The 27,693-nt window shown below is 49.0% G+C and overlaps 1 protein-coding gene and 1 pseudogene across 1 annotated transcript in view; both read left to right on the forward strand.

The window, feature by feature from the left end:
- Nucleotides 1-6,391: 6,391 nt before the first annotated feature.
- The window catches only part of TBXA2R (thromboxane A2 receptor), a 28,963-nt gene continuing 7,661 nt past the window's right edge, over nucleotides 6,392-27,693 (forward strand). The window contains exon 1 of the mRNA XM_029053240.2: nucleotides 6,392-6,645. The gene's annotated coding sequence lies outside the window, so the exon portion shown is untranslated. The remainder of the gene's footprint in view (nucleotides 6,646-27,693) is intronic.
- On the forward strand, nucleotides 15,813-15,912 carry LOC114807545 (annotated as a pseudogene).

Raw genomic sequence — 27,693 nt, forward strand, 5'->3', positions numbered from 1 at the left:
GGTCACACAGAGACAAGTGGCTGAGCTGGAGTTAGAACCCAGGTCCCCTGACTCCCAGACCAGTGCTCTTTCCAACTAGGCCAAGCTGCTTCTCTTTTGCACTTCATTTCCATTTCTAATTATCAGCCTGGGAAAGAGACCCTTGGGACATTTACAAAGCTCTTAGTGGTGGAAGCTGCCTGCTTTCAAGACCACCCCCTTCTCTTTTTTCCCCCTCTCCTTCCCGCTCCTGCCCACCTCTGTGAAATAGCTAACTTGGAAGAAGGCACGTATCTAGAGAGAGGATGGGTTGAGTGGTTAGTACAGTGCTGTCAGTGAACATATGTCTGCCTTCCCGGGGCCCAAAATAAATTAGACCAGGCTAGAAATAAATCAGTCGGGGAGTGGGGCAGAATTTTAATAAGCTCCGCAACCTCCAACTCCATTAGCTTCCCCATATCCTTTCCCTTTTCTCGGTCTCTGTCACTCTTCCACCCAATCCTTCTTTTTCCCTTCCTTCCCTCTCACTGGAGTTTTGAAACAAGCTTATTTCTCCACAGATTTTTCACCTCTTCTTGCCCAGGTGCCTTCCAGGATGTTGGGGGAGATTTTTGCAGGACCTCGGTTCTCCAAAAGAATTCAGGAACTCTGGACTTGCAGGTCTTAGCTGTCAGATCAAATGGGTGGAGGGGAGGATGGAGTTGGGGGTAGGTAGGGGAGGGGGGAGGAGAAGAGGAAAGTGGGGGGAAGGGAAGAGAGAACAGTGAACTCTTGAAAAATGCTAGTCGAATAAGCATTTTATTATTTCGAGAAGCAGCGTGGCTCAGTGGAAAAAGCAGGGGCTTGGGAGTCAGAGGTCACTGGTTCTAATCCCGCCTCCACCACTAATCAGCTATGTGACCTTGGGCAAGTTACTTAACTTTTCTGTGCCTCAGTTACCTCATCTGGAAAATGGGGATTGAGACTGTGAGCCCCACGTGGGACAACCTGACTACCTTGTACCCTCCCAGCGCTTAGAACAGGGCTTGGCACATAGTAAGCGCTTAACAAATGCCATCATCATTATTATTACATAGAATACGAGCATACTAAACGGAGTGATCTCAGTAACTCACGCAAACAGTTAAGCTAACGTTCAAGCTGCACGTTCTGATCGGATTAGGTCATTCGTCTGGGGCAGTCAAGCTATAAAGAGGGCTCAGGGCCCGAATCTTTTGGATACGGAGTGCTGCTGCTGATCCCTTCTCCTGCCAGTGATATTTTACTGCATTTTTTTAAATTGCTGAGAGGGGGAGCCATAGGGCAATGGGAAGTGTTATCAATAATATTAATAATTGCAGAATTTGTGAAGTGCTGTGTACCAAGGACTCTACTAAGTCCTGGGGAAGATACAAGATCATCGGGCTGGACACAGTCCCTGTTCCACACAAACCTCACAGTCTAAGAGGGAGGGAGAACTGGTAGTGAATCCCCAATTTACAGATGAGGAAAATGAAGCACAGAGAAGTTAAGTGACTGGTCCAAGGTCACACTGGAGGCAAAAAGAGGAGCTGGGATTAGTATCTAAATCCTCTGATTCCCAAACCTTTTTCAGTGCCATTGCCTGTATCAGAGACTGAGGTACTAGTGATTAAAAATTCTAAATCTTGCCTCTTTCTCTCCTTCCCTCCATGTGCTGGTCTAGGTTCTGGATCATGTCAGTTACTGGACAGCCCAGTCACAATCCCCAGAGAAACAGTGTGGCCTAGTGGCTAGAGCATGGTCCTGGGAATCAGGAGGACTTGAGTTCTAAGCTTGGGTCTGCCCCTTGTCTGCTGGGTGACCTTAGGTAAGTCACTTCCCTTCTCTGTGCCTCAGTTACCTCATCTGTGAAGTGGCAATTAAGACTCTGAGCCCCATATGGGACATGAACTATGTCCAACCTGATTAGCTTGTATCTACCCCAGTGATTAGTACAGTGTCTGGCACACAGTAAGTGCTTAACAAATACCATATATAAAGTCTGCCACATAGAGAGGAGAGATAGTTTAAGTAGGGTAGTCACAGGTGACATTAAAAAATTCTGGAAATTCCCCTCCCCAATATTATTATTTAACTAGAGTAGAACTATTAAAAAGATCAAAAAATAAACAAAAAATAAAAATGAAACCAACCACTCTTGTGCTAATCACAATACAAACAACACACCTAACATCATTTACAAGGAATTGGTAGTCCTATATAATAATAATAATTATGGTATTTGTAAAGTGCTTACTATGTGCCAAGCACTGTTCTAAGCGCTGGGGTAGATACAGGGTAATCAGGTTGTCCCATGTGGGGCTCACACTTTAAGTCCCCATTTTACAGATGACATAACTGAGGCCCAGAGAAGTGAAGTGACTTGCCCAAGGTCACACAGCAGACAAGTGACGGAATCGGGATGAGAACCCACGACCTCTGACTCCCAAGCCCGTGCTCTTTCCACTAAGCCTCGCTGCTTCTCTAATTGCTGGGTGTTTAAAAATGAACGTTGCAGACATCAAAATGTCCGGTGGCATACCAGTACCAGATGGGGGTGGAACAGCTGAAAACCAAACAACTGACCCAGTCTATCTGTGGGAGGGGGAAGAGAGACGTATATAGGCTCTTGCTGTGATCAGCCATTCACATCTCTGTAGTGACTGGTTTCTCTTCTGTGGAGCTATGGGACAGAGGGCGATTAGACTGTAAACTTATCATGGGCAGGGAACATATCTGCTAATTCTGTTGTATTGTACTCTCCTAAGCGCTTAGTACACATAGAAAGCACTCAGTAAATACCACTGATTGATTAAGAGATGGCGAGTGTCGGGCTGAAAATGGGGGTAAGAGTCAGGGAGGAAGGATTCTAGGGAACAGAAGGGCAGAGCTGTTGTCCATTAATAATAATAATGTTGGTATTTGTTAAGCGCTTACTATGTACAGAGCACTGTTCTAAGCGCTGGGGTAGATATAGGGTAATCAGGTTGTTCCACGTGAGGCTCACAGTCGTCATCCCCATTTTAAAGATGAGGTCACTGAGACACAGAGAAGTGAAATGATTTGCCCACAGTCACACAGCTGACAAGTGGCAGAGCCAGGATTCGAACCCATGACCTCTGACTCCCAAGCCCGGGCTCTTGCCACTGAGCCACGCTGCTTCATTAAGCATGGCTGCGCATCACCCAACCTTAGCACTTGGGTCTGGATGAATGTTAAATATTTTTATATCTGTCTTCCCCCTTAAAGTTTCAGCTTCTCGTGGGCAGGGAGCACATCTCGTGCTTTCCCAAGCACTTAAGTACAGTGCATTGCACCCACTGGACATTCGATAAATACATTATAATCGCTACTATCGCTATTATCACCGAATCATACATTCCAAGAGCTTAGTACAGTGCTCTGCGCACAGTAAGCGCTCAATAAATACGATTGAATGAATGAATGATTGATTGAATGAATGAATGAACACTACTACTGCCATCGCCACCTCCACTGACCTAGCCAAGAAAGGAATGAAGAATTAGATGCCAGGGAGCCATTTGAATTTGGGGCAGGAGCAGGCCGCTGCACATGCCCTACAACAAGGAGAGGAGCCGTTTGCTTTTTGTTTTGTTTGGGTTATTTTTCTTCACCTAACCGCAGTAGCTAAAGCTAATGATTTCTGGAAGGCTGGAGTAAAAGGAGAATCCAAGCACTAACTTCAAAGTTGGGACCTGCCCTTTTGAGGCTAGTTCCCGCCTCACTGTTCTCTCCGCATCTCATCTTAGTTCCCCCTAAATCCAGATGGGGGCCTTCCTCGCTTCTCTTTCTTCCAGATGAGCTTCGTCAGGGACTGGGGCAACCCCCCGCCCAGCTGGAAAACAGGATGGTGCTATTTATAATCCCTTCCTCTCAGTGTGATCTTCCCTTATAGGGTTGGCAGGAAATGCTCTCGGAATACAACCCCTGCCCTAAATGTCTCTCCTTTAGCTGTCTCTGAAGGGAGGAGGCCAGAGTATAGGGAGGGCAAAACTGACTGCAGTAGTCATGTCCAACTCCAAAGATTCTGATTCTTCTCGGGGAGGCAAAGGAAAACTTGAGGTAGGGAGCTTGGCACACTGCTCTGTAGTGAACAAGCTTGTTCTCTCTCTTTCCTGAACTCTGGGTACCAGTCTGAGACCTCCTCTGTTGTACTGAGGAGACTCCATCTCAGAAGAGGAGTGAACAGTGCTCCCTGTAGGCTGGGAGACGGATCTGTGTCCAACCTGATTAGCTTATAGCTACTCCAATGCTTAGTACAGTGCCTGGCACATAGTAAACACTTAATAAATGCCTGAATTATTATTATTAATAATAATCATCCTCATCATCAGTCAGGAGATTTCTGGTGGTGTACTTTTCCAGTAAAGAGTTGAAGCATTACCAATCTGGAATCCTATTTATCCTTACATAAAACCAGCCCATTCCTGGGTAAGAATAATAATAATAATAATGTGCCAACCACTCTTTTAAGCACTGGGGTAGATACAAGGTAATCAGGTGGAAACAGTTTCTGTCCCACATGGAACAGATCTTAATCCCCATTTTACAGCTGAAGTAACTGAGGCCCAGAGAAGTGAAGTGACATGCCCAAGGTAACACAGCAGACATGGCAGAACTGGGATTAGAACCCATGTCCTCCTATTCCCAGGCCTGTGCTCTATCTCCTAGACCTACCACCCCCCGGCTCAGATCCACGGTCCCGCATTCAGTCTCCAGACACCCATTCTCATGGTTGTACGGCTCACCACTACCCTAGGAGGCAGAAGGGACAGAAATCTTTTTGCCATTTTACAGAGAGGGAAACTGAGGACCAGTCACTTCCCCAAGGCTGCTCAGCCCATTGGTAGCTGGGCTAGATTTCCCCACCTAGGAAACACAAATGCTTCTGATCCCCAAGGACAGGCCCACCAGACTCAGTGTCACCACCTTGAGCACGAGGACATGGGTTTGGGGGCAATGGCATTAAAGGTGGTAGAACCCCCCCCAAGATGTAGGGCTATACCTGAAAGTTCCCCAGTTCACACCTGAACTTGCTTGCTTAACCCTTAACTCACCCATGTGTCCTCTGCCAGTCCAAGGATTCTCCACCATATGCCTGGACCATCATGTCAGTGTCTGTCTACCTTGGCTTATCTGGGGGGAAACAGCCTTGAAGAGGAGGCAAAGCCTCTGTTTAAAAAAAAAAAAAACCCTTCCCCACTCCACCTCGTTGAGATGCCCAGACTCTGGTTTTGGCATGACACTCAGATCCAGGGGGAAGTTCCTCCCCACCAAGACCAACCTCCCCACTGACTTTCTGTCCACACATATTCCCGGCTTGACGTCCTTCATCTTTTTATAGGAACGTGATGCTGTCTCGCAAAGAACTGGGTGTCCTGGACTCCTGGGTTCTATTCTCAGCCAATGACTCAAGCCGTGACTGGGAGCTCGGCCCGCACCCTTGTGAAGTCTTAGTCTCCCCAAGTTTGTTCTCAGGGAGTGATAACCTCAGTTCAAGTGCTTTGAGATCTGCACCGAATATGTTCCTCTGGATCTGCACCCTTCATTCCCTCCCCCTCAGCCCCACAGCACTTAGGTACATATCCGTAATTTATTTATAATAATAGTGGTATTTAAGTGCTTACTATGTGCCAGGCACTGTACTAAGTGCTGGGGTAGGTACAAGATAATCGGGTTGGACACAGTTCCCGTCCCACATAGGATTCACAGTCTTAACCTCCATCATTCAGATGAGGGGACTGGGGCGCAGAGAAGTGAAGTGACATGCCAAGATCCCACAGCAGACAAATGGCGGAGCAGGGATTAGAACCCAGGTCCTCTGACTCCCAGGCCCTGGCCCTTTCCTCTAGGCCACGCTGCTTTAGTAGACTGTTTATAAGGGGACACTTGGGCAAATCATTTCACTTTACCTCAGCTGTAAAGTGGGGATTGAGACTGTGAGCCCCATGTGGGACAGGGACCGTGTCCGACCCAATTACCTTGCATGTACCCCAGCGTTTAGTACAGTGCCTTGCACATAGTAAGCACTTAACAAATACCATAATTATTATTATTATCATCAACGTCTGTCTCCCCCTCTAGGCTGCGAGCACCTCGTGGGCAGGGACCGTGTCTTCCAACTCTGTTATATTGTACTTTTCCAAGGGCTTAGTACAGCACTCTGCACACAGTAAGCACTCAGTACACCCCACTGATTGATCGATGACAGTTCCAGCCCGGTGAGTCAGAGCCTGTGAAGGGTATCACACTCCCAGCCCGAGCTGGGGGGGGGGGGGGGGGTGCGAGACAGCCCCGGTGCTCCCTTCCCTCCCCTTCCCTCCTTGGGCCTCACCTCTCTCTATCTGTTCTGAGCAGAAACCTGAAAACCCACTTTTTTTCCTTCTGATCTCTGCTACCTAGGTGGTCTCTGATCCATCCAGCCCACTGACCTCCTGGTCGAGGCCAGTGAGACAGCAGAAATGAAGTAGCTGCTGCTTCCCCTGTGTTCCCTCCTCTCTCCTCCCCTTCTTCTCTCCCTCCCGTCCCTCCCCTCTCCTCTTCGGTGCTCTCTCTCGCTCCAGCTCCACTCTTCCCACCAGCTGCCGGCCAGGCGGGAACTTTGCTGTCATCAGCCAGCCTCCCTCATCACTCCCCGCAGCTCAGGTGAGTGAAAGGCTCCAGCTCCGGCTCCCTTTGGCTTCTTGGCCTTTCCCTCGCCCCTGACGCTGTGGCCGTTTCACCTCTGCTCCTTCCCCTGGCCGCCCCTCTCTGGCAGAGGCAGGGGGATCGGATGGGGGGCAGGGGGGCGGAAGAGCAGGGAGCGGGCCTTGGGGGAGTGGGATCCGAACCAGCTTGCCTCACACCCCGACCCCCATTCTAAGTGGCACCCTCCACCTCCCCGACCTGTCCCCTGGTTTGTCTTTTATGGAAGAGGGTGGGGAGAGGGCGTGTGTGCGGGTGGCTGTTTGGGGGCTCCCCTCTGGCAAGAGGGCAAAGGGTGTCCCCCCGCACCCCTCTTCTCCCTCTCCTGCCTCCCCTCTCTCCACACACACCCTATTCCTCCCCCCGCCTGCTCCCCACCTCCCAGTCCTTGTCTCGAAATTCCTGGCACTTGGGGGAGCTGAGGGACACGACTGCTCGGCTGACATGCACCAGGATGATTGTAGGCCGAGGGAGCTTCCTGGCTCGTGTGCCCCCCAAACTCAAATCATGAATATGAACGAGGGCACGTCGAACACATATGCCGCAGAGCGGGTGATGCACATGTGTGAATGTAGATTTAAGAGGATGGAATTGCTGGGTGGGAGCCCAGGAGAGGCAGTCGGTAGAGATGCAGAGACCGTGGATATGTGGGAGGGCATACATGTGTGAGGAGGGGAGTGCCGCATGGGAACACTGAAGTATGTGCATGTCCTGATGAATTTGGGGAATCTAAAAGTTTCCTCCTGCTGGGAAATCCTGGAGTCTAGGCTTTGATCGTTTCTGTGTAAGATCGGGAGGAGAAGGGGGTGTGTGTGCTTGGGAATTTCTGGGTGTGCCTGAGTGTGAGGAAAATGTAATATACTCGTGTTCGACCCTGTCCATGTACACGGAATTGTGGTAGGATGAGTGCTAACTTAATTTATGTGGGTAGAAAGAGCAGGTCCTTTAGAGGAAATGGGGACTGGGGAGGGAACCGGCTTCGAAGAGCTAAAACAAGGTCATCTGGGTCATTTAGGGGAGCAGTGGAAAGAGCATGGGAGTTGGGAGAGTTTAATCCCAGCTCTTCCACTGCTTGGCTGGGTGACCTGGAGTAAATCACTTAGTCTCTCTGTGCCAGTTTCCTCATCTGTAAATCAGTCAATCCATAGTATTTATTGAGCACTTCCTCTCTTGCTCACACCCTTCCCCCTGTCTGGAACTCCCTCCCTCTTCACATCCAGCAGATCACTGCTCTCCCTATCTTCAAAACCCTTCTATAATCACATCTCCAGGAGGCCTTCTCATCTCCTCACTTTGTATTCTTCATATTAGCACTTCGGCACTTCTGCCTCAGTTAAACGCTTGAGTATTCCCCCTTCCCCCCTTGTACTTAGGGACCTATTGTTATATTCCATTGCTTCTTCTTACCCCTAATTTATTTTTAGGGTTTCCCCCCTCCCCACTAGATTGTAAACTCCTTGAGGACAGGGATTACGTCTACTTTCTCTGTTGCATTTTCCCCAGTACTTAGTACAGTGCTCTGCACAGAGTAAGGGACCCAATAAATACCATTGATTGATTGAGTGATTACGCAGAGCACTAAGACCCCTGCTCTTCCTCCCTTTTTGACTGTGAGCCTAGTTTTGGACGGGGATTGTGCCTGATTTGTTGATCCTATATTCATGCGATCATATTTATTGAGCATTTACTGTGTGCAGAGCACTGTACTAAGCGCTTGGGAGAGTACAATACAATAGACACATCTTCCCTAGCTCTTGACACATAGTAAGGTGCTTAATAAATATAATGATCATTTCAACCCTGATTAGAAACTGTCAGGTCTTGTCAGAAACCCGGGAAAAGCAAGGCTGGACCAAACAGCTCTTGGGGGCATTGTTCCACTCACCCCGATGGAGTTGGCAGCTGTATTGTGTGTGCAGTGTGGGGGGGGGGGGGGGTGGTACATGTACGTGTTTGTGTGTAAAGCTATCCCGAGGGTAATGGAGCCTCCCATAGACAACGACCGATGAGGCTCGGCTGTGAGATGTCAGGCCGGAGAATCCACAGGGAGGAATCGATTCTGGTGCTGGTGGCTGGCGTGGCGCTGCTCGCACGCTCTTCGACATCAGCAGTAGAAGTGACCGCAGCAGGCCGGTGCGGACCCTGGCCCGGATCGCCACACCCTGACAGGCAGTTGCCTCCGTCGCTGCGGCTGTCTAGGCCTCCCACGTCGGCCGGCTATTTGTCAGGATTGCTGCTGGGCCTGTTCACCTTGTGGAATGCCATAGATGGTTCTTTGATCGGCAGCTTTCACCAGTGATGGCACAGCTTCAGCAGACATTCCCTTTCTTGTAGGGCCGGGACAAGAATCTAGGTCTCCTGATTCCCAGAGCCTGGCTCTTTCCACTGGCTCCACCAGCAGCAGGGTTTGTCCTCAGGGTACGTTAACTTCACATTCCCAGTGCTGGAAGAAAGGACAGAGGGTGCCTTCTTACTGCAGAGCGATGACTAGGTGCTTGGGAACATACAATTGAATGAAAGAATCTACTTGGGGAGAGAAACAAACACAGATCCTCAAATATATGGGAAAAATGACAACGTACGTATTTACGAATGATGACAACAAACAAAACATTGAAATAGACTGTGAAATCTTCAAGAATGGGGATCCTGTCTACTAACTCTATTGTATTGTACTCTCCCAAGCTCCAAGTGCTCTGCACAGTGCAAGCACTCAATAAATTGACTGATTAAAAAATAAACAGATATGCTAATGTGTGTTGAAGAAGCTGGTGGACTAGCATGATTAGGAAAGTAGGAGATAAATCATGAAATGCCTGCTGAAGGAGAAGGATGAGGTTTGGTAAATTTGAGAGGGATGGAAGGGCATTTCACGGGGGAAGGTGTGTGCAGTTAATTGGAGTTGGGTGAGTCATGAGCGAAACATGGTGAGAAGGTTCTTTTGGGAGGAGGGAAGAGTGTGAGCTGGGCTGTACTGGGAGAAGAGAGCCAGTAAGAGGGAGAGAGATATTGTGTGGGTGTGGGTATTTATACAGTGCTCTACACACAGTAAGCACTCAAAAAATACCACTTGATTGACTGATTGGTAGATCATCAACATCCACAGTCCAATGATGTGTTTATCCCAGTGTTGGGTGCTGGGCAGGGAGAGTTGGACCCAGTACCTACTTAACAAACCTCTTTCCCTCTGAGCTCAACCAGCCCTAAAAATCACTCAGGAATCAGCCATCCTTCAATCTTCGCAACTCCTCATAAACTCTGAAAGGGGAAGACAGGAAGCATCCCCCCCTCGCCACCCATGTGCTGGAGACCCTTGTTCAAATCCTACCTCAACATTCCTGCCCTGCAACTGGGGCTGTGTGGAGGGGGAAAACAGGATCTTTCTATCTCCTAGCTTCATCTGCTTATCCCCATCTCTCCTCTTCCTGCCACCTAAACTACAAAACTTTCTGACTGAGAGGGGAGATAAGGGAAAGGCAGTCAGGGGTCTGGAGAATTAAACCTGCATTACAGGGAGATAAATTAAAACCCTGGGACAGGGTGATAAATTCAAACCCTGGGGCTCTGAACTGCCAATTCCAGAGGGGCCCGGGTCAGGCAGAGGCTTTGGAAACTCTAATCTTGGTTTTCAGATGTCTGTTCCCTTCGGTTTCAACTGCCTTTCTGACCTCTTTTTTTTTTATCTGGTTCCTCTTCTTCCTGCCCACTTGGAACTGGGGCCCCTAGAAGGCTGAGGCTAGTTGTCCTTGATCTCCAGGAAGTTGTTCCAGGAAGCTGCAAGGGAGTTGGCTGGAGAGAGGGAGGCAGGGATACAAGTCTGGAGTGGGAGCAAGTTTGGATTAGTAGTATAGTAGTGATGGTAAGAAATGGTAGCGATAGTATGTTTTGAGCACTTACTGTGTGCAGAGCACTTGTACACAGTGGGAAAGAATACACAGATGAGAATTAGACAAGGTCTCTGGCCCTCAAGGCTTTTCCAATCTGAAAATAAAGGTGGGGGAGGGAACTGGTGCAGACACATGAGAGAGAAAACAATTTAAAAAAACAAAAACCCACTAAAACAAATGCCTTCTGAGGGGCGGGAGGAGGGTCTCCCAGTTGAAGCAGCTACTATCAAAGTTGCTGCTTCCATAAGCTTTGGGTTTCCAGGGTGAGTTTGATGGAGCCAGAGTAGGTGGGAGAGGGGTCAGGACTGAGACTGAATCAGGAGGGTGGCTAGGGAAATTAGGAAAGGGGAGGAGTTGAAGAAAGGCTATAATCGTTGTAAACTTTTTCCAAACCAGAACCAGGACTGGAATTCAGGTCTCCTGATTCCTATCCTGGTGCTGTCACTACTCCCAAGCTACTTGGTTCTCAAAGCCCAAAGAACAAAATAGACAAGGCATTCAAAGCACAGTCGTAATTAATTCCGGCATTTACTAAACGTTTACCAGGTGCTAAGCTCTGGAACAGATACAAAGTGATGAGATTGGACACAGTACCTGTCCATCCTGGGGCTCATTATCTTATCCCCATTATACAGGTGAAGACACTGAGGCCCAGAGAGGTGAGGTGATTTGCCTGAGGTCACACAGTGGCAGAGCTGGGACTTGAAGCCGGGTCTTCTAACTCCCGGTCCCATGATCCTTCCGCTAGGCAGTGCCTCTTAACATCCAAACTCTACCTCTTCTGTCTGCCTCCTCTTTTTTATGGTATTTGTTAAGCTCTGACTAGGCGTGAAACACTGTTCTAAGGGCTGGGGTAGATACAAGTTAATTAGGTTGGACACAGGGACCGGGCTCACAGTCTAAGTAGGAGGGAGAACAGAAGCACAAAGAAGTTAAGTGACATGCCCAAGGTCACACAGCAAGCAAATGGCAGAGCCAGGATTAGAATCCAGGTCCTCTAACTCCCAGACCCATGCTCTTTCCACTAGGCCACGCTGTTCTAAACCTCCTCCTCAGGCCATGTTTCTCTTATCCATAATCTTATTCCCCTCCATCCCCCAAGATTGTCATTTTCCTGGAAGTTCTTGAGCCTGAATCCACCTCAGAGTCCAGTGCTCTTTTTCTGCAGCTACCTAGACCCAGAAGCTCCTTGCTAAAGTCTTCCAGAAGCCATGGCATTCATCTCCCTGTTGCCCCTCTTCCCCTCCCCCAATCTCACCAGCTCAGGCTTCTTGCCTACAAGGCCACCTCCTCCATGAAGTCTTCCAAGGTTAACCTAAAAATATTTCTGTTCTCCCCCAGGGTTCGCACAAGCCACTGCAAATGATATAGCATCCTCCCCCATTCTGGCTGCCCAAGTGTGGACCCCTGGAGACCCCCAGGGTGGAGGTCCCCATGAGGTGCTTGGTCCAGCCACTTTAGTATTGGCCATGGGCAGGACCTGTAGGGATTGGAGAGTGATGATGTGGGGGGCGGGAAGGAAGAGAGTCTTTCTAAGCTGGCAGCACCACACAACAGGCAGAGTCCCAACCCTTGGCTCCAACAACCCAAACAACACATTCCAGACAGAGAGCAGAGAGGAGCCGGGTGCTGGCTGAGGGAGAAGGGGGTGGGGGCTGGGGCTAGGGGGTGGGGACTTCAGGAGGAAGAAGACATCTCCAGGGAGGTGCAGATTCTTTTGGTGGGAATGAGGTGGGAATTCTGGGGAAGGAGACAGGCCTCTGGGACTCTGGGAGAATGATGACAAATACCAGCCGCCTCGGTTTTTGCTCCTCGGGAAGATGGGACCCGGGTACCACTCCCAGGCTCAGCCCGTTTCACCCAGGTCACCTGGCTTAGGGGGCCTGGCCAGCCAGATCTGGATCCTCTTCAGTAAGCCAGAGGCCTAGCAGGAAGGCCTGGGGGGTGGGGGGAGAGAAAAGACCACTTGAGTATCCTGCCCCTAATGCCACTACATCTGTGGCTAATCTCCAGCTAGACAGTTTAGGGAGAAGGGATGAGAGAGGCCACGGCTACTGTGGCTGGGTAATAAAAAGTTGGCCAGCAGCAGGGGAAAGCTAGGAGGAGGCTGGATGCCAGCAAGACGGCAGTTGGAGCAGGAGGGGCTCCAGACTCCCTCCCTGAGGTCCCTCTCCCCTCTCATTTGCTTCTCCTGCAGAGATTCCCCAGCCAGGGCTGCTGAGAGGCAGGCTGGGGACCCACAGGGCATTTAAACTGGTGCCCTGAGCCAGCCTAAATACCACAGGAGGCAGCGTAGTCTAGTGGCAAGAGCCCGGGCCCGGGAGTCAAAGAGACCTGGATCCTAAACCCAGCTCTGCCACTGGCCTGTTGGGTGACCTTGGGCAAGTCGCTTGCCTTCTCAGGGCCTTAGTTTCCTCCTCTGTAAAATAGGGATTCAATACCTGTTCTCCCTCCCCCTTAGATCGAGAATCCCGTGATCTGATTATCCTTGATCTATGACAGTGCTTGCCACATAGTAAGCGCTTTATAAATCCTGCAATTATTAATACTATTATTGTTATTATTACTATTATTACTGGCAGGAAAAAACAGCAGCTGTGGTGTGTCTGCTCCAGGGAGAAACGGGTAGGGTGCTTCCTGTCCTGGGGCTGAAGAGTGAGTGATGGAACATCGAGTTTAACTCCAAGGTCATGGGAAGGGGACAGGAAAGGGGACATTTGGCACTTGGCAAGGGAAGAAAAGGCAACAGGATGGGGAAGGGTTTCTGGCCTACCAGCTGTCAAGACCTTTCATTTGGAAGATTTCCAAGCACTCTAGTTGATTCTGAAGGAAGAAGGAAATCAAGTTATCATTATTATTGTTGTTGTTATGGTATTTGTTAAGTACCTACTATGTGCCAAGCACTTTTCTAAGCATTGGGATAGATGCAAGTTAATCAGAAATCATAATAATAATTGTGATATCTGTTAAGCGCTTACTATGTGCCGAGCACTGTATTCATTCATTCAATCATATTTATTGAGTGCTTACTTTGTGCAGAGCACTGTACTAAGCACTTGGAATGTACAATTCGGCAACAGGTAGAGACAATCCCTGCTCAACAACGGGCTCACAGTCTAAAAGGGGGAGACAGCAAAACAAAACTAAGCTCTGGGGTAGATACAAGACAAGCTGAGCCTGGGAGTGGTAGCCGGGTCCCATCTTCCAGAGGAGCAAAAACCGAGGCGGCTGGTATTTGTCATCATTCTCCCAAAGTCCCACATGGAGCTCACGTTCCAAGTAAGAGGGAGAACAGGTATTGAATCCCCATTCTATAGATGAGGGAACTGGGGCCCAGGGAAAGTGACTTGCCCAAGCTCACACAGCAGACGAGTGGAAAAACCGGGTTTAGAACCCAGTTCCTCTGACATCCAGGCTCATGCTCTTTCCCCTAGAATGACTAGGGAAGCCATCTACCCCAAGGTTGTAGCTTTGGGGGTCCCCAAAGGAGCCAAGAGCAACCATGGAATGGCAGGGCTTGGAATTGCGATGCCCAGGCACTAGTTTTGGGAAGGATCAGCTGGGAGGAAGGGTCTTCTTGGTTCTGCCTTTCCTAAATCTTGAGCCAGTGGCTCAGATGGCAGTGGGGAAGCATGCAAGGGGCTCGGGTGGAAAGGCCTTAGGGGAGGGGGTGGTGGGGGGAGATGGAAAGGAAAAATGAACAAAAGAAGGAAAAATCTCTGGGCTGTTTGGGTTTCCATTTGGAGCTCTTTCCCTTCCAATGGGATCCAGCAGGGCCAGGAGCGGGAGGGGAAAGTTGTTGATTGACTAAGGGCACAATAATGGAGGATGATAAGTCATAAGGCCTGGTGCTGAAAGGGCAGGATGGCGAGAACAGCGATACCACGGCAAGGAGGAAGAGTGGAGAGGATGCCCAGCCTCCTCTTCTTCCTCCCCCTTCTTCTCAGTAGTAGCAGGTTGAACTGGCTTTCCTGGGTCATCCCTAGCATTTCCGATGGCAGTGGCAGTGGCCGATGCTGTGTTCCCAGGCCAGGTGACAGTGGCTGGTTGTTGGGTGAGTCCGTGCCCCTGCTTTCCCTCTTTCTCCCCTCTCCCCAGTCCCCCATTTCTCCCTCCTCTCTTTCTGTCTTCTGCTCCGCCTTTTTAGCCCCACCTCCTTCAAGCCTTGGGCCCTCAAGAATCTGGTCACTTTATCTGTGCTTCCACTCTAAGGAGAGCTCGAGAGGAAATGATCTTCCATTGCTGCAGGAGGATAGAACTTCCTGCCTGGGGAGGGGCGGGTGCCAGGGAGAGCCTGGTGTGGGGGAGGGTGCTGCCGGGAGACTCCCAGTCGAAGTTTAGTTCCAGAGGTCAATAATAATAATAATAATTATGTTATTTGTTAAGCGCTTACTGTGTGCCAGGCACTGTACTAAGAGCTGGGGTGGATACAAGCAAATCGGGTTGGTAACAATCCCTGTCCCACATAGGGCTCACGGTCTTGATCCCCATTTTACAGATGAGCTGACTGTGGCACAGAGAAGTAAAATGATGTGCTTTCAATAAGGCTTTGACGGACAGGAGAGTAATTGCCTGTCCTGAGCAGGGATTGTCACTGTTTATTGTTGTATCGTACTTTTCCAAGAGCTTAGTACAGTGATCTGCACACAGTAAGTGCTTAATAAATATAACTGACTGACTGAATGAATGAATTTGAGGAGGGCGGGCGTTTCAGGCCAGAGGCAGGATGTGGGTGAGGCGTCAGTGGTGAGATAGATGAGATTGATCAAGGTCATGCAGCAGACAAGTGGCGGAGCTGGGATTAGAACCTTGTGACTCCCAGGCTCGGGCTCTAGCCACTACACCATGCTGCTTCTCGCTACAAAGTGCTGCTTCTCCTCTTACTTCCAAGTAGAACGACCACCACATCTGCCTTGTCTGATCTCCAAACCTTGGATCTACCCCAGTACGTAGAGTATAGTAAGACCTTGAGAAAGTCACTTCACTTCTCGGGGCCTCAGTTACCTCATCTGTAAAATGGGGATTAAGACTGTGAGCCCCAAGTGGGACACGGACTGTGCCCAACCTGATTAGCTTGCATCTACACTGAATTTCGTGCAGTGCCTGGTGCATGATAAGCACTTAACAAATACCATTAAAAACGAATTAATGGCGTCTATGTGTACATAAGTGCTCCAGTGGGTTGTGTACTTGAGTCCCTGCCCTCAGAGCCTGTCTGTGACTTTGGCATGACCCTGACTATTACTACGGCAGCATATCTACTAAAATTGGAATGATACAGAGATCAGCATGGCCCCTGTGCCAGGACGACATGCAAATTTATGAAACATTCCGTGGTTTTTCACTTTCCCTTCACAGTAGACAGCACCCTCAACCTCCCTATCTCTCAAGCCCCATAACCCTGGCATTATAAATCAATTGATCTATCTCATCTACCTCGCCCGTGACGCCTGGCCCACATCCTGCTTCTGGCCTGGAACGCCCTCCCTCCTCAAATTCATTCATTCACTCATTCATTTAATCATAGTTATTAAGCACTTACTCTGTGCAGAGCACTGTATTAATTCATTCATTCAATAGTATTTATTGAGCGCTTACTATGTGCAGAGCACTGTACTAAGCGCTTGGAATGAACAAGTAGGCAACAGATAGAGACAGTCCCTGCTGTTTGACGGGCTTACAGTCTAATCGGGGGAGACGGACAGATAGATAGATATAGTCAAGGGGAAGAACATCTCGTAAAAACAATGGCAACTAAATAGAATCAAGGCGATGTACATTTCATTAACAAAATAAATAGGGTAGTAAATATATACAGTTGAGCAGACGAGTACAGTGCTGAGGGGATGGGGAAGTAGAGGGGGAGGAGCAGAGGGAAATGGGGGGAAAAGAGGGTTAAGCTGCGGAGAGGTGAAGGGGGGCGGTAGAGGGAGTAGAGGGAGAAGGGGAGCTCAGTCTGGGAAGGCCTCTTGGAGGAGGTGAGTTTTAAGTAGGGTTTTGAAGAGGGGAAGAAAATCAGTTTGGTGGAGGTGAGGAGGGAGGGCGTTCCAGGACCGCGGGAGGATGTGGCCCAGGGGTCGACGGCAGGATGGGCGAGACCGAGGGATGGTGAGGAGGTGGGCGGCAGAGGAGCGGAGCGTGCGGGGTGGGTGGTAGAAAGAGAGAAGGGAGGAGAGGTAGGAAGGGGCAAGGTGATGTAGAGCCTCAAAGCCTAGAGTGAGGAGTTTTTGTTTGAAGCGGAGGTTGATAGGCAACCACTGCAGGTGTTTAAGAAGGGGAGTGACATGCCCAGATCGTTTCTGCAGGAAGATGAGCCGGGCAGCGGAGTGAAGAATAGACCGGAGCGGGACGAGAGAGGAGGAAGGGAGGTCAGAGAGAAGGCTGACACAGTAGTCTAGCCGGGATATAACGAGAGCCCGTAGCAGTAAGGTAGCCGTTTGGGTGGAGAGGAAAGGGCGGATCTTGGCGCTATTGTAAAGGTGAAACCGGCAGGTCTTGGTAACGGATAGGATGTGTGGGGTGAACGAGAGAGACGAGTCAAGGATGACACCGAGATTGCGGGCCCGAGAGACGGGAAGGATGGTCGTGCCATCCACGGTGATAGGGAAGTCTGGAAGAGGACTGGGCTTGGGAGGGAAGATGAGGAGCTCAGTCTTGCTCATGTTGAGTTTTAGGTGGCGGGCCGACATCCAGGTGGAGACATCCTGGAGGCAGGAGGAGATGCGAGTCTGAAGGGAGGGGGAGAGGACAAGGGCAGAGATATAGATCTGCGTGTCATCTGCTTAGAAATGGTAGTCAAAGCCGTGAGAGTGAATGAGTTCACCAAGGGAGTGAGTGTAAATGGAGAACAGAAGAGGGCCAAGAACTGACCCTTGAGGAACTCCAACAGTTAAAGGATGGGAGGGGGAGGAGGCGCCTGCGAAGGAGACCGAGAATGACCGGCCAGAGAGATAAGAGGAGAACCAGGAGAGGAGGGAGTCCGTGAAGCCAAGGTGAGATAAGGTGTGGAGGAGGAGGGGATGGTCGACAGTGTCAAAGGCAGCAGAGAGGTCAAGGAGGATTAGAATGGAGTAGGAGCCATTGGATTTGGCAAGAAGGAGGTCATGGGTGACCTTAGAGAGAGCAGTCTCGGTAGAGTAGAGGGGACGGAAGCCAGATTGGAGGGGGTCCAGGAGAGAATGGGAGTTAAGGAATTCTAAGCAGCGATTGTAGACGACTCGTTCTAGGATTTTGGAAAGGAAGGGTAGTAGGGAGATAGGACGATAACTGGAAGGGGAAGTGGGGTCGAGAGCGGGTTTTTTTAGGATGGGGGAGACGTGGGCATGTTTGAAGGCAGAGGGGAAGGAGCCATTGGAGATTGAGTGGTTAAAAATAGAAGTTAAGGAAGGGAGGAGGACAGAGGTGATGTTTGCTGTTGGAAAAGTACAATACAACAATAAACAGCGACAATCCCTGCCCAGGACAGGCAATTACTTTCCCTTCCTTGGAAGCCTTATTGAAGGCCCATCTCCTCCAAGAGGCCTTCCCTGACGAAGTCTTCCTATCCTCTTCTCCCACTCCCTTTTGCATCGCCCTGACTTGCTTCCTTTATTCATCTCCCCTCCCAGCCCCACAGCACTCACGCTCATGTATGTAATTTATTTATATTGATTCCTGTCTCCCCCTCTAGACTGTAAGTTCATTTTGTGCGTTTATTGTTAGTCCAGTGTTCTGCATAGAGTAAGCCCTCAATAAATACAACTGAATGAATGAAATGAATGAATTTATTGAGCATTTACAGTGTGCAGAGCACTGGACTAAGTGGTCCAGAAAGTGCAGTGCAATAGAGTTGCCTTCAAGGAGTTTATAGTCTAATGGGTGAAACAGACAATAAAATAAATTACAGATAGGGCAAGCTGCAGAGTGCAAGGTTGTGTACCTTTGGGGATCGGGGTGGGGTTGGGGTGAGTATCAAGGGGCTTAAAGACCAAACGCTCAAGTGCATAGGGATCCAAAAGGGAGGGTGAATAGATTGGGGAAATGAGTGGTTAGTTAGGGAAGGCTTCTGGCAATATGATTTTAATAATGCTTTGAAGGCCGGGGGGCAGGGGAAGAGGATCTAGGCAGGAGGGAGGGCGTGAGCAACAGGTCAACAGTGAGAGATGAGACTGAGGTACAATAATAGGTCGGCATTAGAGGAGCGAAATGTGCAGACTGGGTTGTACTGGGACAGGAGTGAGGTGAGGTTAGGAGGGGGAGAGCTGATCCCTGACTCCTCTCTCCACTCCCATATTCAGTCAGTCACCAAATCCTGCTGGTTCTGTCTTTACAGCATCTCCAGAATCTGGCCCCCCTTATCCACTTAAACTGCCACCATGCTAGACCAAACACTTAGCAGATCCTGACCCGACTACTGCATCGTCCTCTTCACTGACCTCCCTGCCTCCAGCATCTCCCTCTCCAGTCCATATTTAACTCTGCTGCCCAGATTGTTTTTCTAAAACACCCTTCAGAGCACACAGAGAGGCAGCGTGGCTTAGTGGAAAGAGCACGGGCTTGGGAGTCAGAGTCCTCCACTTGTCTGCTGTGTGACCTTGGGCAAGTCACTTGACTTCTCTGTGCCTCAGTTACCTCATCTGTAAAAACGGGGATTAAAAAATGTGAGCCCCACGTGGGGCAATCTGATTACCCTACATCTACCCCAGCGCTTAGAACAGTGCTCTGCACATAGTAAGCACTTAACAAATACCATAATTATTATTATTATTATCTCCCCACTACTCAAGAGGCTCCACATCAAACAGAAGCTCCTCACCGTTGCCTTTAAAGCACTCAATCTACTCATTCCTTTCAAACTAACTTACTCAAAATCACATCTCCTCTAATAATAATAATAATAATGTTGGCATTTGTTAAGTGCTTACTATGTGTAGAGCACTGTTCTAAGCGCTGGGGTAGATACAGGGTAGTCAGGTTGTCCTACATGAGGCTCACATTTTTTAATCCCCATTTTTACAGATGAGGTCACTGAGGCACAGAGAAGTGAAATGACTTGCCCACAGTCACACAGCTGACAAGTGGCAGAGCTGGGATTCGAACCCATGACCTCTGACTCCCAAGCCTGGGCTCTTTCCACTGAGCCACGCTGCTTCTCTAAGAAGCCTTCCCCGACTGAGCCCTCATTTCCTCTTCTCCCACTCCCTTCTGTGTCACCCTTGAACTTGGATTTGCACCCTTTATTCATATCACCTTCAACCCCACAACACTTAGGTACATATTTTTATTTATTTATACTAACGTCTGTCTCCCCCTCTAGGCCGTAAGCTTGCTGTGGGCAGGGGACCCATCTACCAACGTTGTTCTATCATACTGGCCTAAGTGATTAGTACAGTGCTCTGCACGCAGTCAGCTCTCAATAAATACAATAGACTGATTGATTGATTACTCACCATGCCTCATTCTTGCCTCTCCCGTGCCTCCTTCTTGACTCTCCCGTGATCTCTTGCTCACATCCTCCCCTCTGACTGCAACTCCCTCGTCTTTCACTCCTGATGGACCGCAGCTCTCCCCTTCATCAAGGCCCTCCAGGAGATGTGTTCCCCCTAATAATCTCTAATCTTCCCCATTTTATATTCCCCCCCAACTGCCCTTTGAGCCTTTCAAGGCTCAATTAATTAATCAGACTTAATAATACTTATTGAGCTCTTACTCTCTGCAGAGCACTGCATTAAGCACTTGGGAGAATATAGTAGTAGACAGGATCCTGACCCACGGGGACTTTACAATCCACTTTACAATCTAGCATTTAAATTACCACAACACCTAATTGTAGGGGACTTTACAATCCACTTTACAATCTAGCATTTAAATTACCACAACACCTAATTGTAGGAGTCCTTCAAGGTTCAGTTCTGAGTTCCCTTCTATTCTTCATCTGCACCCACTCCCTTGGAGAACTCTTTCGCTCCCATGGCTTCAACTGCCACCTCTATGTGGATGACACCCAAATCTGCATCTCCAGCCCTGATCTCTCTCCCTCTCTCCAGTTTTGCATTTCCTCCTGCCTTCAAGACATCGCTATTTGGATGTCCTTCCATCATCTCAAGCTTAACGTGTCCAAAACAGAACTCATTATCTTCCCACCCAAACCCTGTCCTCCCCCTGGCTTTCCCATCACTGTAGACGGCACCACCATCCTTCCTGTCTCACAAGCCTGTAACTTTGGTGTTATCCTTGACTCCTCTTTCTCATTCAACTCACGTATTCAATCCATCACTAAAGCCTGTCGGTCCCACTTTCACAGCATTGTTAAAATCCCCCCTTTCCTCTCCATCCAAACGGTTACTGTGTTAATACAATCACTCATCCTCTCCCGCCTGGATTACTGCATCAGCCTTCCTTGCTGACCTAGCAGCCTTCTGGCTTTCTCCACTCCAGTCCATACTTCACTCTGCTGCCCCAGTCATTTTTCTACAAAAACATACAGGCCCTGTTTCTCCACTCCTCAAGAAACTCCAGTGGTTGCCCATCCACCTCTGTATCAAACAAAAGCTCCTCACCATCGGTTTTAAAGCACTCAATTGCCTTGCCTCCTCCTATCTCACCTCGCTACTCCTACTACAAGCCAGCCCGCAAACTTCGCTCCTCTAATGCTAACCTTCTCACTGTACCTCGATCTCATCTATCTCGCCACTGACCCCTTATCCACCACCTCCCTCTGGCCTGGAACGCCCTCCCTCCTCAAATCGGTTAGACAATTACTCTCCCCCACTTCAAAGCCTTATTGAAGGCTAATCTCCTCCAAGAGGCCTTACCTGACTAAGCCCCACTTTCCTTCTCTCCCAGTCCTTTCTGCATCACCCTCCCTTTAGTCATCCCCCCTCCCAGCCCCATAGCACTTATGTACATATCTGTAATTTATTTATATTAATTGTCCTTCTCCTCCTCTAGACTGTCAGTTTGTTTTGGCCAGGGAATGTGTCTGTTTATTGTTATATTGTACTCTCCCAAGAACTTAGTACAGTGTTCTGGACACGCTTAGCACTCAATAAATAAGACTGATTGAATGAATGAACCGAGCACTTAGTTACATACCTCATATCCTCCAATCCTACCCTTGTCTTAATTAAGTGTCTGTCTCCCTGCTAGACCCAAGCTGTTCTATCTCTTTTGTAACTTCCCAAGTGCTAAATTCAGTGCTCCTCACACTCTAGGCTTCAGCAAATGTTATTGATAGTTCGATCGATAGATTTACCTTTCCAGTGCATCTTCAGGAGGAATAATAGGTTTGGTTGGTTCAGCAGTGGTTGCAATATATTGTTCACATTGACCTTCAGTTGAATTGTGTGCTGTGTTATTACGTTGGTTGATTTGGGGTTTCAGGGAGAGGAGAAAATCTTAATGGTACAGGGGTGTCTTCTCTAGCGGCCTGGGTGTCAGTACCACAAACCACAAGAGCAGAGTCTAAGTGAGAAGATGCACCTCCGGCTTTGCGCTCCTGTTGGCTGTGCTCCTATTTCTTCTCCTGCTCGGCCTGAGGTGGTCCGAGTTTTCCCCCAAAGCGGACTCCCTCCTGGCTCTCTGCCCTGGGGAGAAACAAGGCTGGGATGTACAGGCAGAGGAGACCCCAGGCGAGAGTCATAGAGATGAAGTCCAAGACAGGCAGGCAAACCCAAGCTAGCCCTATCACCAATTTTAGGACTGCCCATCATTAGATCCTCCTCCACATCATCAATCATATTTATTGAGCACTTACTGTTATTATTATTATTATGGTATTAATTAAGCATTTACTATGGGCCAAGCACTGTTCTACGCACTGAGGTAGAAACGAGGTCAGGAGGTTGGACACCGTCCCTGACCTACATGGGGCTCACAGTCTTAATCCCCATTTTACAGATGAGGTAACTGAGGCCCAGTGAAGTGAAGTGACTTGGCCAAGGTCACACAGCTGACAAGTGGCAGAGCTGGGATTAGAACCCACAACCTCTGACTCCCAAGCCCGGGCTCCTGCCACTAGGCTATGCTACTCCTCATGCAGAGCACTGTCCTAAGTGCTTGAGAGAGTACAGCAGAATTAGTAGACACAATCCCTGCTCACAAGGAGCTTACAGTCTAGAGAGGGAGATGGACATTAATGTCAATGAATAATTTATAATATATAATTGATAGATATGTACATACATGCTGTGTGATTGAGATCCTCATTAGCATTCTTCAGAGTTCAGACATTCCAGGCCTCGGGCCTTTTCATAGGCTCCCTTCAACTGTCCTGCTGCTGCTAATCAACCAATAAATCGTATTTACTGAGCACTTACTATGTGCAGAGCACTGTGTTAAATGCTTGGGAAAGGATAGTACAACAAAGTTTGGTAGAAACGTTCCCTGCCCACAAGGAGCTTACAGTCTACTGGAATGCTAATGAGGATCTCAACCCCATGGTACTAATATACATATCTGTAATTTCATTTATATTAATATCTGTCCCTCCCTCTAAACAGTAAGCTCCTTATGGGCAGGGAACTCTGTTTTATTGTACTCTCCCAAGCGCTTAGTAGAGTGTTCTGCACAGAGTAAGTGGTAAATAAATAAATATGATGATGAGAAGGAAGAGGTTCTGATGACAGGCACACAATTCAACCCAGGGCCAACCTGAGCAGGATATTTCCAAAGGATGTGAGCAAGAGCTCACCGGGGGAGCAAGAAGGAGGTACATTCCCTGGCACCAGAAGAAGAGAATGGTGACCCACCGATTTGCCGTGTGACTCAGAAAGTCACTCAACCTCTCTGGGCCTCAATTTCTCTATCTGTAAAATGAGGAGTAGAATCCCTGCCTTTCTCTCCTGCTTCGGCCTGTGGCTTCATAATAAGGCCTGATAATAATGATGATGGTATTTGTTAAGTGCTTACTATGTGCCAAGCACGTTCTAAGCACTGGGGTAGATACAAGATAATCAAGTTGTCCCACACGGAGCTCACAGTCTTAGGCCCCATTTTACAGATGAGGTAACTGAGGCACAGAGAAGTTAAGTGACTTGCCCAAGGTCACACAGCAGACAAGTGGCAGAGCCGGGATTAGCACCCACGTCCTCTGACTCCCAAGCCCATACTCTTGCCACTAGGCCACGCTGCTTCTCTACGTGCTGCCTAGCCATGCCAAGCCTGCCCTAACCACCACCATGCAGCCTGAAGCAGGATTTGGAGGGGCGGGGGGGGGCAGGGGGGGTTCTCTGTTCAGAACACCTGTAGTCAGCAAAGTCATATCTTCAGTGTCTTTGATTTGATTGGCACATATCTTCCAAAAATCTCAAAACCCTTTTCCCTCCATAAGCTCCTTTTTTCTCACCATCTTTGGGTTGGGGAGAGAAGGGCAGGGCTTCTTCTTCTCATTTTACGTTTGGAGAAATTGAGGCCCAGAGAGGTCAAGTGATTTCCTAGGGTCACACAGCAAATGGGGGGGGGTCATTCTTTTCTTTTGGGGGGAGGTGGAGAAAAGAAGAGAGAAGGAGTAGAGAGAGACTAGAGAGTGACCCAGAACCCAAGACAAACTGATCAATCAATGGTATTTATTGGTCACTTACTGGGTGCAGAGCACTGTACTAAGCACTTGGAGAGTCTAAAACAGAGTTGGTGGATACATACCCTGCCCACACCTAGCACAGAAATCACTAAAAGCCTGGATGAGAGGGAGGGACCAGCTAGAGGGAGGAAGCTGCAATTCTGAGAGCTGGAGGGATCATTCATTCATTCAATGGTATTTATTGAGCGCTCACTGTGTGCAGAGCACTGTACTAATAAAGAGAGAAAATCCCTGCCCACACCGGGTTTACAGTCTAGAAGTGGGGGGAGACAGACATCAAAGCAAGTAAACAGGCATCAATATAAATAAATAGAATGATAGGTAGGTACATATATACACAAGTGCTGTGGGGATGAAATGGGGTAGAGCAAAGGACGCTCTAGAGTGGGCGCGACGCAGAGGGGAGAGGGAGCTGAGGAAGAGGGAGGCTTAGTCTGGGAAGGCCTCTTGGAGGAGGTGAGCCTTCAGTAGGGCTTTGAAAGGGGGAAGTGTGATCGTTTGGCAGCTTTGAGGAGGGAGGGCATTCCAGGCCAAAGGTAGGACGTGGGCCAGGGGTCGACGGCGAGACAGAAGAGATCGAGGCACAGTGAGAAGGTTAGCGGCACCAGAGGAGCGGAGTGTGTGGGCTGGGCTGTAGAAGGAGAGAAGGGAGGTGAGGTAAGAGGGGGCAAGGTGATGGAGAGCTTTGAAGCCAATAGTGAGAAGTGAGGGTCGGCTGCTCAGTCCAAGATGCGGGAGAATCCCCCCACCCCCCTCAACCCACCCCCGCCAATCCCCTAGGCCTCTCTAGTTCCTGCCTCCTCCAACAGGCGGTGCTGTTTCCGAAACAAAGGCCGAATTCCTCTTTGCCAAATTCCAAGCAATCCCTAGTTATGATATCAGGGTTGGCCACTTAAGGCCCAGTGACTAACAAGCTGTCCTGTGGTTGGAGCTGGTTGGGAGATGTGGCCCAGCTCCATCAGCTGCTGACTGACTCGACTCTGGCTGGTTCCTCCGTGAAAAAGTCCTGTTTATGGCCCCGCCCTGCCTACTGGGATCCTGCGGTGTTTACATTTAGGGACACTGTTTAGCTCATTCAAATGCTTGTCCCGTTGTTAGTTCTCTTCTCCTTACTGGGTCTGGCCAGGCCTCTTATCTGCTCCTCTCTGGAGTTGCAAAGCGAGACCAGTCAGGAAGTGTCTGGAAGCCGACAAACAGATTGAAACATGTCTCAGAGAAATAAACTCACGTTCCCGAGCCCCAAGTGGGTTCAAATAATGTCAGGATTTTCTCAAACTTTGGGTCATGGGTAAGTTACCAGGGAGTTGCTGAAACCCGCCGGCCTCTCCCTTCTAGAATGGCATGCAGGGTGGCAGTTTAAGGCCCTTTTTTTGGGTGAAGGGGTGACTTGGGTCTTGGGAATGGGTCATGGGACTCTTCCGAGAGGCCGCGGTCTCAGAGCGTCGGAAAGCCGCTAGACCAATCCATCATTTAAGGGCTCGGGAATGGTAAGTTGGGCAGAGCCGGCCTTCGACTTCAAACCTCCCCCGTTAACCGAGACCAGGGTCCCCCATTCACTTTTAAGGAGTCTCCTGAACAGAGGCTGACTTCTCATCCCCCTTTCTCCATTGCCAGACAGGAAGAGGTCTTTGGCTTCTCAGGTGGGGAGCACAGAGTCTTTGGATCTGAGAATCACGGGACAGGAAAAGAGGGCTCCAAGAGGAACCACCCCAAAACCCTCTTTGATGGATAAGAACATAAGCGTTGCCAACAGTGACACCCCAGGACCCTTAGAAGAAGAAAGTATATGGGGAGGGACCCTCTTTCACGTCCATACTCACGTCAGGGCCGAACAAGGCTAAGATCTCTAACCGTTCCCTCCGATTTCCCAGGGTGGACCTTTCCTCCTAGACTATATCTGCCACCCTTTTTTAAACCTGTCCACAACCCAGGCTGAGCTCAGAACCCCTGCCCCCATCCCAAAATCCACACCCACATGCACTGTCCCATCCGGTCAGACCCCAGGTTGATTTATTTACTTGAATCCCGAGATGGCTCCTGAACAGATTTCCCTAGTCAAATGCAGCCCTGAACCATGCTTGAAGCCATTAGCCTGTTTCCCTCCGCTCCCCACCCCAAAGGCCTTTCCCTTCTACCGACCCTAGCTAACAAGCCCAAAGTTTCCTCAGAACCGATGTCTTATCCAAGTACTCAATACAGTCGCTCTGCAAGTCACAACTTCTCTGGACCTCAGTTTCCTTATCTGTTAAGTGGGGAGTCGGTACATGTTCTCCCTCCCACAGAGACCTTGAGCCCCATGTGGGTCAGGGACTGGGTCCGATCTGATGACCTCATAACTACCCCAGTGCTTAGTACAGTGCTAGGCACAGACTAAGTGCTGAACAGATGCCACAATTGTTAGGCAGCACTTAAGAGACATAACTGATTGAGTCATCCCTAGAAAACAAAAAAAATCATATTTATTGAGCGCTTACTGTGTACAGAACCCCGTACTAAGCGCATGGGAGAGTTTAACATAACAAAACAGAGTTGGTAAACGCATTCCCTGCCCACAGGGAGCATACAGTCTACGGGGGAGACAGACATGAAAATAAATTACGGATATGTACGTAAGGGCTGTGGGGCTGACGGAGGGGTGAATAAAGGGTGAAAGTCCAAACGCAAGGGCAACACCGAAGGGAATGATCTTCTTCAAGGATATATAATATTAATGATATTTGTTAAGCGCTCAGCTGGCCTCTGGGAAAGTAGAATGACAAGGTGGAAAACACAACTTACTTGCCACATTCCCCCTACCCACCACAGCCCATTCGGGAATGCATCAATGTCTTTTCCCAAGATTTTCATTAATGTTCCAGTTTAAGCCTCTGCTCCACCCCAGCAAACTTGATATTTTCTCCTTGCATACCTTCTGGGGGGAACAAATACCATGTTCTTACCACTGCCCTTTGCAGATTGGGGACATCACCCTGACGTTTGAGGATTTGCTGGACAAAAATTCCATGATCACCTGTGGTGACCCCTTTCCTCTTGCATCTCTGTGGATGGAAAAGTCCTAATCCTTCATAAACTGTTCCATTCACCTGATTATTTTCGTTGCCCTCCTGTTACGTCCTTCCTAAGATGTAGTGACTGGCAAGTGGGAAGCTCATAGAACCCATTACCACAGCAAGTTGAACAAGACAAAAATATAAATCGATTCAAGAATTTGAACGCCTCAAGGGATGAGCGGTCAATCCTGGGTTACTAGGAAAAGTTAGGGATGTGGTAAGAAGAAGTCATATGGTCCCTCCCCTTACCGTGAGGGTGGGGGGCTGCTTTGGGAAACAGAGTCCTGGACAGGATGGACCAGGGATCTGATCACTAATAGGGTGGGGTCTGCTGTTCAGTTGCAGGCTGACTATAATCCAGAAATGATAACATTATGTTTTCTCTTTTGTTTTCCAAATGAGCCTAACATGAAAGTGAAAAGTTTCCAGAGATTTCACAACCTCCCTCAGTCAGCCATAACTTTCATTGTTAGGAGCTTTAACTTTCATTGTTAGGAACTTTTCTTTATGACTG

Source organism: Ornithorhynchus anatinus, chromosome X2 (assembly GCF_004115215.2).
Source record: "Ornithorhynchus anatinus isolate Pmale09 chromosome X2, mOrnAna1.pri.v4, whole genome shotgun sequence".
Taxonomy (NCBI): domain Eukaryota; kingdom Metazoa; phylum Chordata; class Mammalia; order Monotremata; family Ornithorhynchidae; genus Ornithorhynchus; species Ornithorhynchus anatinus.